The sequence below is a fragment of the Mustela lutreola genome, chromosome 8, assembly GCF_030435805.1.
Source record: "Mustela lutreola isolate mMusLut2 chromosome 8, mMusLut2.pri, whole genome shotgun sequence".
Lineage (NCBI taxonomy): Eukaryota > Metazoa > Chordata > Mammalia > Carnivora > Mustelidae > Mustela > Mustela lutreola.
Window position 1 is genome coordinate 6,687,709 of NC_081297.1, and position 13,983 is coordinate 6,701,691.

The window sequence follows — 13,983 nt, forward strand, 5'->3', positions numbered from 1 at the left end:
AGCATCATGAATTTGCATAGTTGCACAGTTTTGTCCATTCAAACTCATCAATCTCTGTATACACACTGAAGAAAGTGGACAGTTGGATTCAGGCATAGCCCCAGGGGTCCTAGCTTCAGAAAGGAAAGCACGCTCTCTCACATGGCACCGCTCATGTGCCTCATCTTCCAGCTCCGGGGGAAAACTTTGTCAGGGGACGGGGCGGGGGAAGGAGTAGCTGTTTTCACTTTTGTCAACTTCAGGCTGAATGATCCGTGGTCTGTAGAATCAACACTATTCCGTCCTAACTGATCTAGTCCTTTAAGAAGCTGATGGGATATAGCTCAAAGTTTACACTCTTCCTAACAATGTGGAATATGGTTACAACACCTGCTCCAAGAAAGTATCTCCCACAAACAGCCAACGATGAACAAACTTGGAGAATACAACCCACATATGCTGCAGAGGCATAGAAAGAATATTAAATTAGGAGCCAAGAGATTGGGGCTCACTGCTAGTAATTTGTTGTGTGACCCCTGATGGAGTGTCTTAACCTCTACCAGATTCAGTGTTCCCTCTGTAAATCGCCAGTGACCCGCCTTGATGCACAGGCTTCGGGAGTAAAAGGATCCCATGGATCCAGGCACTTGCCACAGCTCACGCTCAACACATGCCACTTTCTTTTCTATTTTTCCTTCTTCCCTCCAGCCCAGAGTTTATGTGATTCTAGGACTTAACAGGAATGCCATAAGTCTATAATTTTCCAATGTTTAGGTACGAAACAGATTGAATATGCCCCAAATCCCGTAACATAAAACATGAAATAATTACTCTCGCTACACAAAGTAGGGTCTAGTGTTTTCTGCGCCACTCTATTTCATTTTCAAACATATGTTCATCATAAATCAATAAATTAATTTCATTATCCAATAATGGATCATGTCTTGCAGTTTAAAAAACATGGCATAAGAGCCCTGTTTTGCTATCCCTGAAATCAGTCCATACATGGACCACGGAATGGAAAAAGTTGAAGGCTTACTGTTCCAAAAATGGAAAACACATGACTAAACGAACTTCTCCCAAATCTGCAAGAAAGACATTTCAGCTTATGGTCATAAAACTCTTGGCTTCTTGATCATCCAGGCTGTGACAAGTCATCTTATCTGACCATAAACTCATAGCACTTGGTTTGCTCAGAAATCACCAGTGTCCTGAGAGCTTCTACTCACTAGGCACTTTTTTTAATCCTCACTCAGGGTGAATGGCTCAAAGAGCTGGAGATGAGCAAGAGGATAAGAGAGCCAGGGACAGTTAAGGGTCTGCTCTTTATACTGTGGTAATGGGTGCCACAAACACATTTTGAGGGGAGTCCCTGGGCTTACCCTGCTCTCTTGTTCTCACCTGCTGTGCTCAGACCAGACTGTATTCCTTTCCTTGGCTAAGATGTCATGCTCACATGCTATCAGGCCATTCTCTACAAATGCCATTCTCAACTTCTGGAACACCCTCACCTGGCTTACGGCCATCTACCTGAGCCATCTCGGCCTTCTCCTGAGATATCTTCTCAGCTACCCCAAATCAAGGTACTCCCAAGTACATCCCCAGGATAGCAAGTCCACACTCACTCTGCATTGAGGGCCTACTATGTGCCAGGCCCTGCTAAAGCACCTAGAGATACAGCAATGGATGAAACACTAGCCCCATTCTAGAAAAGGAAACGGACAAGAAATAAACAGATACGTAATATAGTTACACACCATAACATTATAAACTGACATACAGCAATATAGATACATGATGAAATCATCACACTTCATTATTATTTCCTCTTGACTTGTGTGCATTTCCCCTATGGATTATACAGAACAGTGTGTGCTTCTGAGGCTCATAACAAAAGCCTGGTGAATTAAAGTACAGCCCTCAACCTTTTGGCTCTCTCCATTGTCCTGAGAATTTGTCTGGTTTTGCTTGCATGCAGGACATAATTTTTTTTAAGATTTTATTTATTTATTTGACAGACAGAGACCACAAGTAGACAGAGAGGCAGGCAGAGAGACAGAGAGGAGGAAGCAGGCTCCCTGCTGAGCAGAGAGCCCGATGCGGGGCCCAATCCCAGGACCCTGGAATCGTGACCTGAGCTGAAGGCAGAGGCTTAATCCACTGAGCCACCCACATGCCAGAGATAACGGAATTTTTAATCTGCAAAGGCTCTGTTCTACGTATTTAGAGTAACTAGCACAAATGCCATGCTTACTTTATTCTTGACAACAATTTATTTCTGAATCATGAGTAGGGGCAACCCTACTTGGAGGGACCTTTTATCTTTCAGGAGCCCTCCTGCCTATGGGCTCCCTATTCCTTCAGGGAATGTGTGGATAGTAGTTCTTCCAATGATTCTGACTAGAGAAAAGTATACAAGCACAGGAGAGGAAGGAAAAAAAAACAATAAATTGAGGAGTAGCATCAGTCCACAGACCCCTCAAGCAATTTTGTAAAAAAATTCATCAGTTACCACCTCACATTAGGATGACCACTACCAAAACAAACAAAAATCAGAAAATATCAAGTGTTGGAGAAGATGTGGAGAACCTGAAACCTTTATGCACTGTCAGTGGGGATATGAAATGGCGCAGCCACTGTGGAAAACAGTATGATGTTTCCTCAGAAAATTAAACATAGAATTACCATTTAATCCCAGTCAAAAGAATTTAAGGCAGAGACTTAAAGAGATATTCTATGCTCACGTTCAAAGCATTTTTACATGTAAACCAAAATGTGGAAGCAACCCAAGTGTCCCGGAACAGATGAATGAATAAACAAAACAGGATATATACACACAGTGGAATATTACTCAGCCTTTAAAAGGAAGGAAATTCTGACATATGCTACAACAACAATGGATCTGAAGGACATGATGGCAAGTGAAATAAGCAAGATATACGATTCATCTCTATGAGGGGCCTAGAGTAGCCAAATTCACAGAGACAGAAAATAGGAGGAAGGTTGCCAGGGGCTGGAAGGAGGGGGCAGGGAATGTGAATGGGAACAGAGTTTCAGTTTTGCACAATGAGAGAGTTCTGTGGACACACAGTGGTGATGTTTGCCCAACAGTATGAGTGCAATTAACACCAATGAACTGTACATTCCAAAATGATTAAGATGGTGAATTTTACATTATGAGTACAATTCTACCGCAATTTAAAAAAAACAAAAAACAAACACTTGTACTGGTAGGTTGTTCCGCTCGGTATCAGAATCAGACAAACCTGACACCAGCACATGCCCGCTGTGTGACACAGGCGAGTGACGTGACTTCCTTGAGTCTTAGTTTCTCCACCCATAAAATGAAATGATGACAACATCTAATTTATAAAAGCTCTGCAAAGAACTACTGGGTATTTACTCTAAAGATACAAACGTAGTGATCCGAAGGGGCACGTGCACCCGAATGTTTATAGCAACGACGTCTACAATAGCCAAACTATGGAAAGAACCTAGATGTCCATCAACAGATGAATGGATGAAGATGTGGTATATATATATATATACAATGGAATACTATGCAGCCATCAAAAGAAATGAAATCTTGCCATTTGCGACAACATGGATGGAACTAGAGCGTATCATGCTTAGCGAGATAAGTCAAGCAGAGAAAGACAACTATCATATGATCTCCCTGATATGAAGAAGTGGAGATGCAACATGGGGGCTTAAGTGGGTAGAAGAAGAATCAATGAAACAAGATGGAATTGGGAGGGAGACAAACCATAAGTGACTCTTAATCTCACAAAACAAACTGAGGGTTGCTGGGGGGAGGGGGCTTGGGAGAAGGGGGTGGGATTATGGACATTGGGGAGGGTGTGTGCTTTGGTGAGTGCTGTGAAGTGTGTAAACCTGGCGATTCACAGACCTGTACCCCTGGGCATAAAAATATATTACATGTTTATAAAAAATTAAAAAATTAAAAAAAAAAGCTCTGCAAAGATTAAATGAGATAGTAATGTTTGTCAAATACAAAATTCTGAGTTTCATAACTGGCATAAAAATATAAGGACTAATGCATTAAAAAGCTGGACTTTTTTGTTTTTATTGGCTTTATTATCATTAATCACCAATATGACTAGTTACCCCCCAAATTAACATCAACCTGTAGAAATATGTCCCACCAAAGTGAGTACATTACAAATCTGCTAATTTAATCCCAGAACAGAAGTCCATGATTCTAGGCTGGGGTAAACTAGTCCTAATTTCTGAAGTCTCTGATTCTCATTTTGTCCTAAGGATATTTTTAGATGACACAGCAATGTGAATTTGTATATTAATACTTGATGTGTTAAAACAATGAAGATGTTTCCCTTATGCAAGAAAACACCTTTTGATACAAAAGTCGGGTAATCACCCTTTCTGATGGAGGCATAATATTCCATTGTATATATGGACCATATCTTCTTTACCCATATTTCTGAGCATAAGGAATAACATTAGGAGGACATTAGGAGAAGAAAAGGAAAAGTCAAGTGGAGGAAATCGGAGGGGGAGATGAACCATGAGAGACTGTGGACTCTGAGAAACAAACTGAGGGTTTTTGAGGGGCGGGGGATGGAGGGTTGGGTGAGCCTGGTGGTGGGTATCAGGAAGGCACAGATTGCATCAGAACGGGGTGTGGTGCATAAACAATAAATCTTGGAACACTGAAAAAATTAAATTAAAAAAAAAAAAGAAAACACCTTTTTGGTTCACCTTTCTGCCTCAATGTTTTTCTGAGTTTCTCATGATTTCTTCCTTAACAAGCAGGATATGTATGAAAAGGCAAAATGAGATCTACTGCTATTTGAAAATGAAACATTAGAAATTTTAATATAATGAACAGAAACAGAAAGAAGTTAAATGCTATGTATGTCACCAGAGACTACTTTCTTTACTTTCAATTACCGATTTGATTTGGAGCAACAAAATTATATCAATACAGCATCACATGATACATCTGTGTTCTCTGGGATTTTTCATCATCTAACAATTTCTTTGTTTTAAATGAGTTAGGAAAAGTACTTCCAAAAAAGAAAAGGTTGAACCCTATACAAAGAAAATCAGCTGAGATGAAATACAACCTTATTAACAGTCACAGGCAATTACTCTAGCCACAGTATTCTCAGGGGGAAACAATATAATCAGTAAGTCTAAAACATGACATACATTAAAAACAGGAAGTATTAACTCTCCTTCCTATTTTAAAGAAGCCAAATGTCCTATCATTAAATCCTGCATTAGGAGGGGATTTGCGGATTTTACTCTTGGGTGCCAGTTACAGAGTTGCACTATAAGCCCACACTCTCAAAAAATCCTGGACCCAGTCCACAGAGAATTTCAGATAAAACATCAAGTTCATTATACAGAAGAATCATGTCTTACCCATCTCTTCAGAGAATACATTACAACGGAATGAGGGACCTTTATAAAAATGACAAAAGATGGGGCACCTGGGTGGCTCAGTGGGTTAAAGCCTCTGCCTTCCGCTCAGGTCATGATCCCAGGGTCCTGGGATAGAGCATTGCATTGGGCTCTCTGCTCAGCAGGGAGCCTGCTCCCCACCCACCCCGGCCTACTTGTGATCTCTGTCCATCAAATTAATAAATAAAATCTTAAAATATAAAATAAAATAAAAATGACAAAGACAAAAGCGCTATGCAAGGGGCCCTCCAGTACCTGCTCTGAACAAGCAAAACGGAGGGTTAGTGGAGAAAGGAATCTTTGAGATGATAAGAGGGACCAAGGTGTAACGAATTGGACAATATCCCTGCATATTTGAAAGAGAAATGGCAGAAACAAGAGAAATTACAGTCCAATGACTGACCCACATGCATTTAAAGCAGACTCCATCACGGAGTTTCTGTCCGCCGAAGGTGGACCGGGTAGGAGATCCGACAAAGAAGCTTGCCCAAGCACTACTTGTCATTCTGAGCCACCATAGCACAAGACGGTGGCGGAAGTGAACATGACGAGTGGAGGGTGGTGACAAGAGTGTTCCCTGCAACTTGACATTTTAAAAGTTTACAAGAAAAATCACAGGAGGTTGAAAACAAAGGCTGGTAATGCTGAACAGGTGACTCTCAAAATCAGAGATAACCATTTAAGAGACAGAAAAAAACAATAACAACCCCAAACCAAACCAAACAATTTAGTCTTAATCACTAACTGGGAGGAGTTTCACAGCTGAGGCTTTGAAGGTTTGAGAAGGTCGCCCTATGCCCAGGCTTTAAATACACATACATTCAATCAGCAGAAGAAAGGCACTATCAAGATCTATGTGTGGCAGACACCTGCCTCAAACAATGGCCCTGATCTCAGAGGGATTTCAAACAGCTGTGCATAAACTTCAAAAGTAATTTGCAACCAAATTAGTAAACGTCACCCTCTTTCCCACTAGACACAGCATTTTCTAAAGAGATTAAGCACCCACAGTAAGCCTTCCATTTTACCGGTTACCCAAGACCAGTTAGGAAACAAATGAAGATGGTGACTGGCAAGGTTGGGGTGGGGCAGACCCAGGAGCGGAGGAGCAGGGCTCCTGTGCCCGAACGTCCCTGCCAGGGAAGGGGTGGCGGTGGTCACCGCTTCCATGGAGGCGCAAAGGGAGCATGGGGAGAAGTAGTGAAGGGGCGGCCAGACTCGTTCTGGGGCGCGCACCCGGCGCTGGCAGGACCTTCGCCTCCCGGGGGCAGGGGGGGGGGGGCAGCACCCTCCCTAGGGACGGACGGACGGACGGATGGAGAGCAGTGAGTTCTCGGTTCTCCCCCCACATCACCCCCCTCCGACTTCGTCAGCTTGTGCCATGAGCGCAAAACGGTTTCTTAGCGCCCCTTGGGGCAGGACAACCCCAAAGGTCAAAGCGGAAAGAATCCGTTTCCAGCGGGGCCAGCCTTGGGGCTCCTCTTCATTCATGGCTATAGGGAGTGCCCAAGCCTTTGGCGTGAACAGTCCCTTTCACACTGATAACTGCGGCTCTTAAAAATCAAATAAATAAAGATATTTACCTCGAGTTCCTTAACATGTGGCCCTGAAGGCTGACTTACGAACGGGTTCACTTGAGGTTACAGGGCTGGGCGACAGACTCTTTCGTCCCTCTGTCTATCACGGAGCCGCCTCACCCTACTCCAGGCCCTCGGAAAGCAACTTGAGTTTGCTTAGACGTGAGTCCCGGCAGCCGCGTCCGCTGCTGTGTCCAGCCCCGAGAAAACGAGCGCACTGTCCCCTGTGGACCGGTCACCATCGGCATCACCCCCCTCGCCTCCAGAGGTTTGCCAAGGACAGAAAACCTGCCACTTGCTTCCCTCCCTCCCACCCACCCCAGTCAGCTCAGGTGAGGGGTGCGCGGGACCGAGAGGGAAGAGAAGGCAGCCCCCAGCCCCAGCCCCGGGGCGCCCACACGGCCAGGGGCCGCAGCATCCCGCGCCCCCCGCACGCAAGAAACCACAGGAAGCGAGTGGCCCCAAGTTCGCTGCGCTCCAGTCCCCCTGCGGCTTGGCGGTCAGCCCGCGCCCCCCGCCCCGGAACGCCTCCCCGCCTCGCCGGGCCGCGCTCCCGGCCCCGCGCAGACGCCCCCCCGCCCCTGCCCTCCCGCGGCCGGCGACGCGGCGCGCAGGCACCTACCTGCAGGCGGGGCGGCCGGGGTCCCTGCGCGCTGCTGCTCGGCGGCCGCGCGGGCTCTGGCGGGGCTCGGCGCCGGCCAGGGGGCGCTCGTCACCCCGCCGCCCCAGCGCCCGAGCGGGCTCCGCGGACGCCCGCCCCGGAGCCCGCGCCCCGCGCCCCCGCGCCGCGTCCCCTCCCACCGCGGCCGCGCTCCTCCCCCGCGCTGCCCGCGCCGCCGCCGCCGCTCGGCCCCGGGGGGACGACCCTCCGCGCGCCCCCGCCCCGGGGAGGCGGAAGGTCGCCGGAAGGGGCGCCGCGCACCAGCCGCGGGCCGGGCGCGCGGGGGCTCTGCGCCTCCCCAAACTGAAAATCGAAAACGATCCTTCCGAAGGGGAAGGATCAAGGTCGTTCGGTAAAAAGAACTTCGTCGCTTTTGTCTGTTTTTACTCTAGAAAGGGCTCGTCAACATTGTTCGGAAGTTTTCTTTTCAAGTGACCTACGCCGGGAGGTTTGGGTGGATCTTTTCTAGGTTGTGCCCTACCTACGATGTTGTGTTTTTTTCCCGATTTTGCAACTGAGGGTATGATTTCCAAAGTTGCATTGCTTGAAATCTGACAGCCCTTGAAACTGCAGCGTAACGTCCTCACACTGAAGTCATTTGAAGACTTGTACACCTTGTTGGGGAGACTAATGATAATCAGGATGAGGATAATCGGGGTGGTTTTTCCTATACTCCTTAGAGTTAGTTTTCCATTCAGAAACTTCATGTCTGCTTACTAGTATTATTACGGAGCCATTCTCTTTCCATTAGGATACTACATGATTAAAATGCGCTGGGTTCAGGCATTTGCAGCTATCATGTGCTAAGACCAGAGGAGTCTGCGAAATGATTTCTCTTTTGAGAGAGAAAGATTTAAAAGGTTTCAAAGAGCAAAACCTTGGCTTAGCAGGCTTCTGATCTTGGATGTATAGAGTGTCCGCTGAAAAGGTCCTCTGACTACAGCTAGTCTTAGACTTTTAATCTACAGATGAAAAAATGCAGACCCAGAAGGTTTGGGCGACTTGAGCGATTCACGCTGCTGCACTGCGGCAGGCCTCTGCTGGGAAGCCACATATGGTCTCTTACCCCTCATCGATAGGAACTCAGCAAGACAAACACACACCTTTTAAGGATAAAACTATAATCCCTGAAAACTAGCCCCTCTCCTACACTTGTTAACATCTAACGGCATTGAACTGGCCCTCAGGCAGAATCACCCAGCACAGAGGCTGCCACCTTTTGGAAGATTCTAGCTAGGAGGTGTGAGAATGGATGGAACCTCATAGGTGCCACTCATGATGGCATCATGAGAGCCCTGCACATAGTAGGCACTCATTGTATACTTGCTATTGAAATTTGGTGGCAAAAGGTAGGTATGCCTGGGTACAAAGTGACAGAGCTGGCAGAATTAGTCCCACTGAGAAGTTCAAAATGCCTTCCTCCTGGTTCTTCTCCAGCCATCCTTAAACAGAGCCTACCTATCACATCAAGAAGAGATGGCAGCTGCCAATGCTGCCGTGCCCCAAACATATTGAACCCACTCGTTCCCCACTGCTGGGATTTTCACTGACCATTCACATAAAGGGTTCCGTACCTATAGGAGTTCAAAGGAAATTGATATGTCCTGTTAATATAGTCTATAGTCAGTGACTTTTAAAAAGTTCCAAATAGGGACACCTGGGTGGCTCAGTTGGTTAAGCAGCTGCCTTCGGCTCAGGTCATCACCCCAGCATGCTGGGATCGAGTCTCACATCGGGCTCCTTGCTCCGCAGGGAGCCTGCTTCTCCCTCTGACTCTGCCTGCCACTCTGTCTGCCTGGTGCTCGCTCTCGCTCGCTCTCTCTCTGACAAATAAATAAATAAAATCTTAAAAAAAAAAAAAAAGATAAAAAGTTCTAAATAATGATGATCATGTCCTGAGGCCATCTATACCAAGCAATATGATGAACACGTTTGATGCCCTGTTTATTTAGTCCTTGTGACAGTTCTGGGGTAGATGTTCTATCATCACTATCATCTCTGTATTAGGGATAAGAATAATGAAACTTACAATAATAATAGAGCCTGCCTCAAACCCCACAGTTAGTAAAGTACTGGGACCAGGATTCCAACTCAGGCCCGTGTGAAGCATCCCCCAAACACCGTTGAGTATTGTCTCCCTTCTGCAGCCATTCCCTCTGTTTTCTGCTTGGCTCGCCTTTGGACCATGGGTCCCTGGGGACCCGTGCCGCTCTCCAATTCTATAGCAATTGAAAACCCATTAATCTAAAGACTGAATCTTTTAAAACAATATTCATCAGAAGTCTAGGAAGAGGTTTTTGCCTGTTGTGGGTATTTATTTGTCTTGAATCCTACCTGAAAGAGAAAAAAATCCAGATCTGTTGTTGTTCCAGGCTAGGTGTTAGGGATACCGGTAGATCTTTTTGATCTTGGTGTCCTGGGAGTGGGGGGGGGGGGGGGCAGCCTCCTCCTTCCCCAGGCTACAAGCTATTTCTGTTTTCTATCAGACTTTGTCTCATTGTTTTATAAACATGTCTGCTGCTCAGAAGCTCTCCACACCTTTGTTTCCTGGAAGAGGAAATGGCATTTCCTGGAGGGGACTACATGTGGGTGGGGAGGTTCCACTCCTTGCATTAAACACTCAAGCTTTCGGTTGTGTACTTCTTTTCCCCCTCAGTTTCTGCCCTAAAGTTTCCTGGAATGATGCTGAATTCATACTGTGGAACAGCCGTTTCAGCCCCCCTTAACTGGAACAGACATGATTCCTGCTTTGGATCCAGAGCTAAGAAATAAACAACTTCAAGAATCTTGAAGAGATGACAATCCATCTTCCTTCAACCGGGATTTTGCAAGAGGGAGCCTGAGACATCATCACCTTGCTTTTATTTTGGACCTAGCTGGCGATTATCTTCTGTCTCCAGAAGAGACCACGTTCTGCATCTGTGAGGTTCACCTTCCATAAAGGATTTAGGATAGAAATTAAAGAGACGATGTTCTTATTAAGAGCCTCAAATCGGAGGAAGATGGTATTTGGGGAGAAGTGGGACATGACAGACAGACATTTTGAACAAAGGATTATTTAACAAGGACACTCCTGTCTGTGCAGTAAGTCACCACTCAGAGGGAAACCAGTTTGGACAATTTCATGAGGAGTTGGCTCTCCCCCTGTCACTTTCCAAAAGGCCTGGCAAAGATTGTTTTTAAAGGGGTCAGCCTGAATCCCCAGAAGAACGGCATGGAACTAGAAGACAATGATCTGCCATTACCAAAGACCAGAGAAACATGTGGAGTCCAGTGTAAATTTATTCAGAAAATGTCAAAATTATTCTAGGAACTATAGGTGAAAGTGACAGATGTGCAGATGAAAAACAGGTATTTTAAATTCACAGCTGGGAAAAGGGAAAGGGAGATTTTTTTTTTCCCCTATTCAGTCTAACTTTATGCATTCAAATGGGAAAAAGGATAATTAGAAGTTAGAAATTGTTATTGCAAGAAGAGAGCTCTAAACACTGAAACCAAACTCGGTCTCCCTTAGGGACTAAATAAGCCTTGATTTCTATTGGTAAGAAGATTGATACCAATTCTTGCAAATCAGGAGGGGGAATGATGGATACTGATTTTTATCTTGAGTTAAAAGAGGAACAAGGTTCATAATGTGATGTTTTTGAAAGTCCCATCATTGTTTTGTATGCTTAGTTAAGTTAAGCTAGTTTTAAAATCTTAGACAAGGTATGGGAGGTAGGTATAATGTCTTCATTTACAAAAAGGATGATGAATGACCTCATAGTAACTAATATTTATTGTGCATTTATAACATGTGTTGGGGCAAGGTGTGCAACACTATTTATTTCATTTGATTGTTACAGTGACTCCCCGAGATGGGGAATATCCTCTTCATTTTACAGATGTAAGAGCTGAGCCTTAGGGATCAAACAGGTGACTTGCCAGGCTCACTGAGCCGGTAAGTAATGGAGTATGCCTTGACTCCTGGTCTGTTGAGCCCCAAATGTATGACTTTTATCATTATATACACAGAAACAAGAGCTGAAACTATAGTCTGATTCTTGAAACAGTAAAGGAAATGTGTATGGTTACAGATGTCTTAGTTAAGATGGTATTCTAAAAGGAATTAACATATGGATACATGGCCAATTTATAAATTATAATGTATCAAAATGCCCACTTAATAAGGCAGCCATAGAAAATAAAGCAAGAATTCAATCTTTAATGTTGTAGAACATTTAGAGGTCATTTTTTTCCTTGAACATCAATTATTCTTACATTACAGAAGAATGAAATTGAGCATGATAGTATTTCTTCTTCACCACCCCCCACCTCGTTTTTGTTTTTGTTTTTGTTTTAAGGTAGGGGAGTTATAAAAACACTGTATTACTGTCTTGTTTTAGTTGTGGCTTCTGAAATACTATAGCACTGAATTTTTTTTTTCAAGTCATCACTGATAACAAAGAGACTCTAATTGCAACATAAGTATCTGAATCATATAGCAAACAGTAACATTTTCAATGTTGTTATAGCAGAGATACAAGTTAACACAATAAACTTCTGGTGTGTTTGTGAGGTCTAAGGGCAGAATCAGGGAGAAAGGAAAGGTCCAGTATTTCTAAGGATCCACAGCTAGAATTCTGGATTTGGTGAGTCCAAGGATATCAGCATAGTAAGGAGAGCCCAAATGCATATAAAATTTTGTCTGAAACTAAAGAGTTATTGATTAGATAGAATTCTCTACAGAAACCCCCTTTTTAGTGATTCTCTACCACTGAAAAGCAAAGCAACCTGAAAGTCCAAAAGCCTGAACATTTGATGAGAAATTCTCCCCAGAGAGGACCAATAAATCTGAGAACTAATCTGTGAATCCCAGAGGAAGAAATCAAGATGAACCCTGTCATATTTATGAATTTGGTTATTACAATTCTACAATTTGTCATAATGCAGTTGCCTAGGATTTTAAAAATCTATCAGTGAAGGCACCTTACTTTAGATTAAACCACTTTATTCTCTCAATCCTCTTGTTTTTTTTTTTTTTTTGAAGCAAATACCACACCTGCCCCTCACTATTCTCTTCTTCATCCACACCCTCAAATACACACCACTGATGGTTGTATTTTGACATTAACACACACACACATACACACAATTTATGTTGTACTAAATGAGATAGTCAGGTTTATTCCAGCTTTAAAATTCTGAAAATAAATGCCAATTAAAAGAAAGTTCTGATTGTCAGTGATGGGGAATGTAATATAATTTGCTCCTACTACTCATTGCTATTTAAATATATTCACTAGAATAAAAAATTCAAATACTGTCAAGGAAGTCATACACTGATAGCACAGGAAACACTGAAAATCATTACTTTCTTCTTTGTGCATAACTGTCCTCCCTACACCAGAGTCTCAAGTCTTCACTTTCAAGTATAAATTATGTGAAACAGAAATTTAAGTAATTTTCTTTTTCTCACTGGTCAGAACAGTGGCCTAATGAGATTAAATTGACCATATTTAGCTGTTGTGTGCGTCAGTTCAAGGTGCTATGTTGCACCGTCATGCTTCATCCCCCAGCCCAGCCATCTCACCCCTGAAATGTTTGATTTTAACCCCAAATGGCAACCCTCAAGACTGGTTATTTTTTTTTTACACTTACACTGACTCATAAGTTGTAAGTAGATCCAAAGCTGACATTTTCTTCTTTTTCTTTTTTTCTGCTTGTTACTCGACAGAGTCAGCAAATAAAAGAAGTAAAACGCTGCATTTGGGATTTAACAGATCTTTGGAGAGTGGAGGTTTTGTCTCTGTTTTACACATGAAACACACGAACTCACATACACACTCAGATTGTCCAGTATTTGAATAAATGTACTCTGACGATTAAAGAAAAACCTGTGATCTCTAAGTAATCATATTAGTAGCTTCTCTTTATTTGTAAATTTATGCAACATTTAAAATCATGAAACACTAATTTTTTCACACCTCCTATTTGAACTTGATGGAGATAAGCTCAGAACCAAAGCTAAGTGTATAGAATCATTATGCTGCGTACCCCGGCATTCATTGTATGTCCACTATATTCCAATAATAATTTTTCTTGAAAAAAATCAAAGACATGTAGTATCTCAGATTAGAAGATATGCTTATTTTTCTAAATAGATGACAGATGTCATACATTATTTCAAAAATTCTGTCCTCCAAGTGTTTGTTTTAAAATTAGTAAAAAGGGAGGTAGTCTTATCACATCCTGCAGACTTCTTAGGGAGAATTGAGTAGACGAGCTCTTTAAAGTACTTTGATCCCCAGAAAACCTTAAGAAGAGAATGCTGCACTT

General features: G+C 43.5%; 1 protein-coding gene and 1 long non-coding RNA gene across 4 annotated transcripts in view; one reads left to right on the forward strand and one right to left on the reverse strand.

Annotated features, from left to right (window-relative positions):
- The window catches only part of PRKCQ (protein kinase C theta), a 173,643-nt gene extending 165,872 nt beyond the window's left edge, over window positions 1-7,771 (reverse strand). For 2 of the 3 annotated variants that reach the window (XM_059183744.1, XM_059183748.1), the window contains exon 1: window positions 7,627-7,771. The gene's annotated coding sequence lies outside the window, so the exon portion shown is untranslated. Of the gene's footprint in view, window positions 1-7,010; window positions 7,296-7,626 lie in introns of those variants that run through there. The other variant, XM_059183746.1, reaches the window with a different exon arrangement.
- A 100-nt stretch (window positions 7,772-7,871) lies between these two features.
- Window positions 7,872-13,558, forward strand: LOC131838076 (uncharacterized). Its single transcript, XR_009356461.1, has 2 exons — window positions 7,872-8,017; window positions 10,322-13,558. It is a non-coding gene; the product is annotated as an uncharacterized LOC131838076 (long non-coding RNA).
- Window positions 13,559-13,983: the final 425 nt, after the last annotated feature.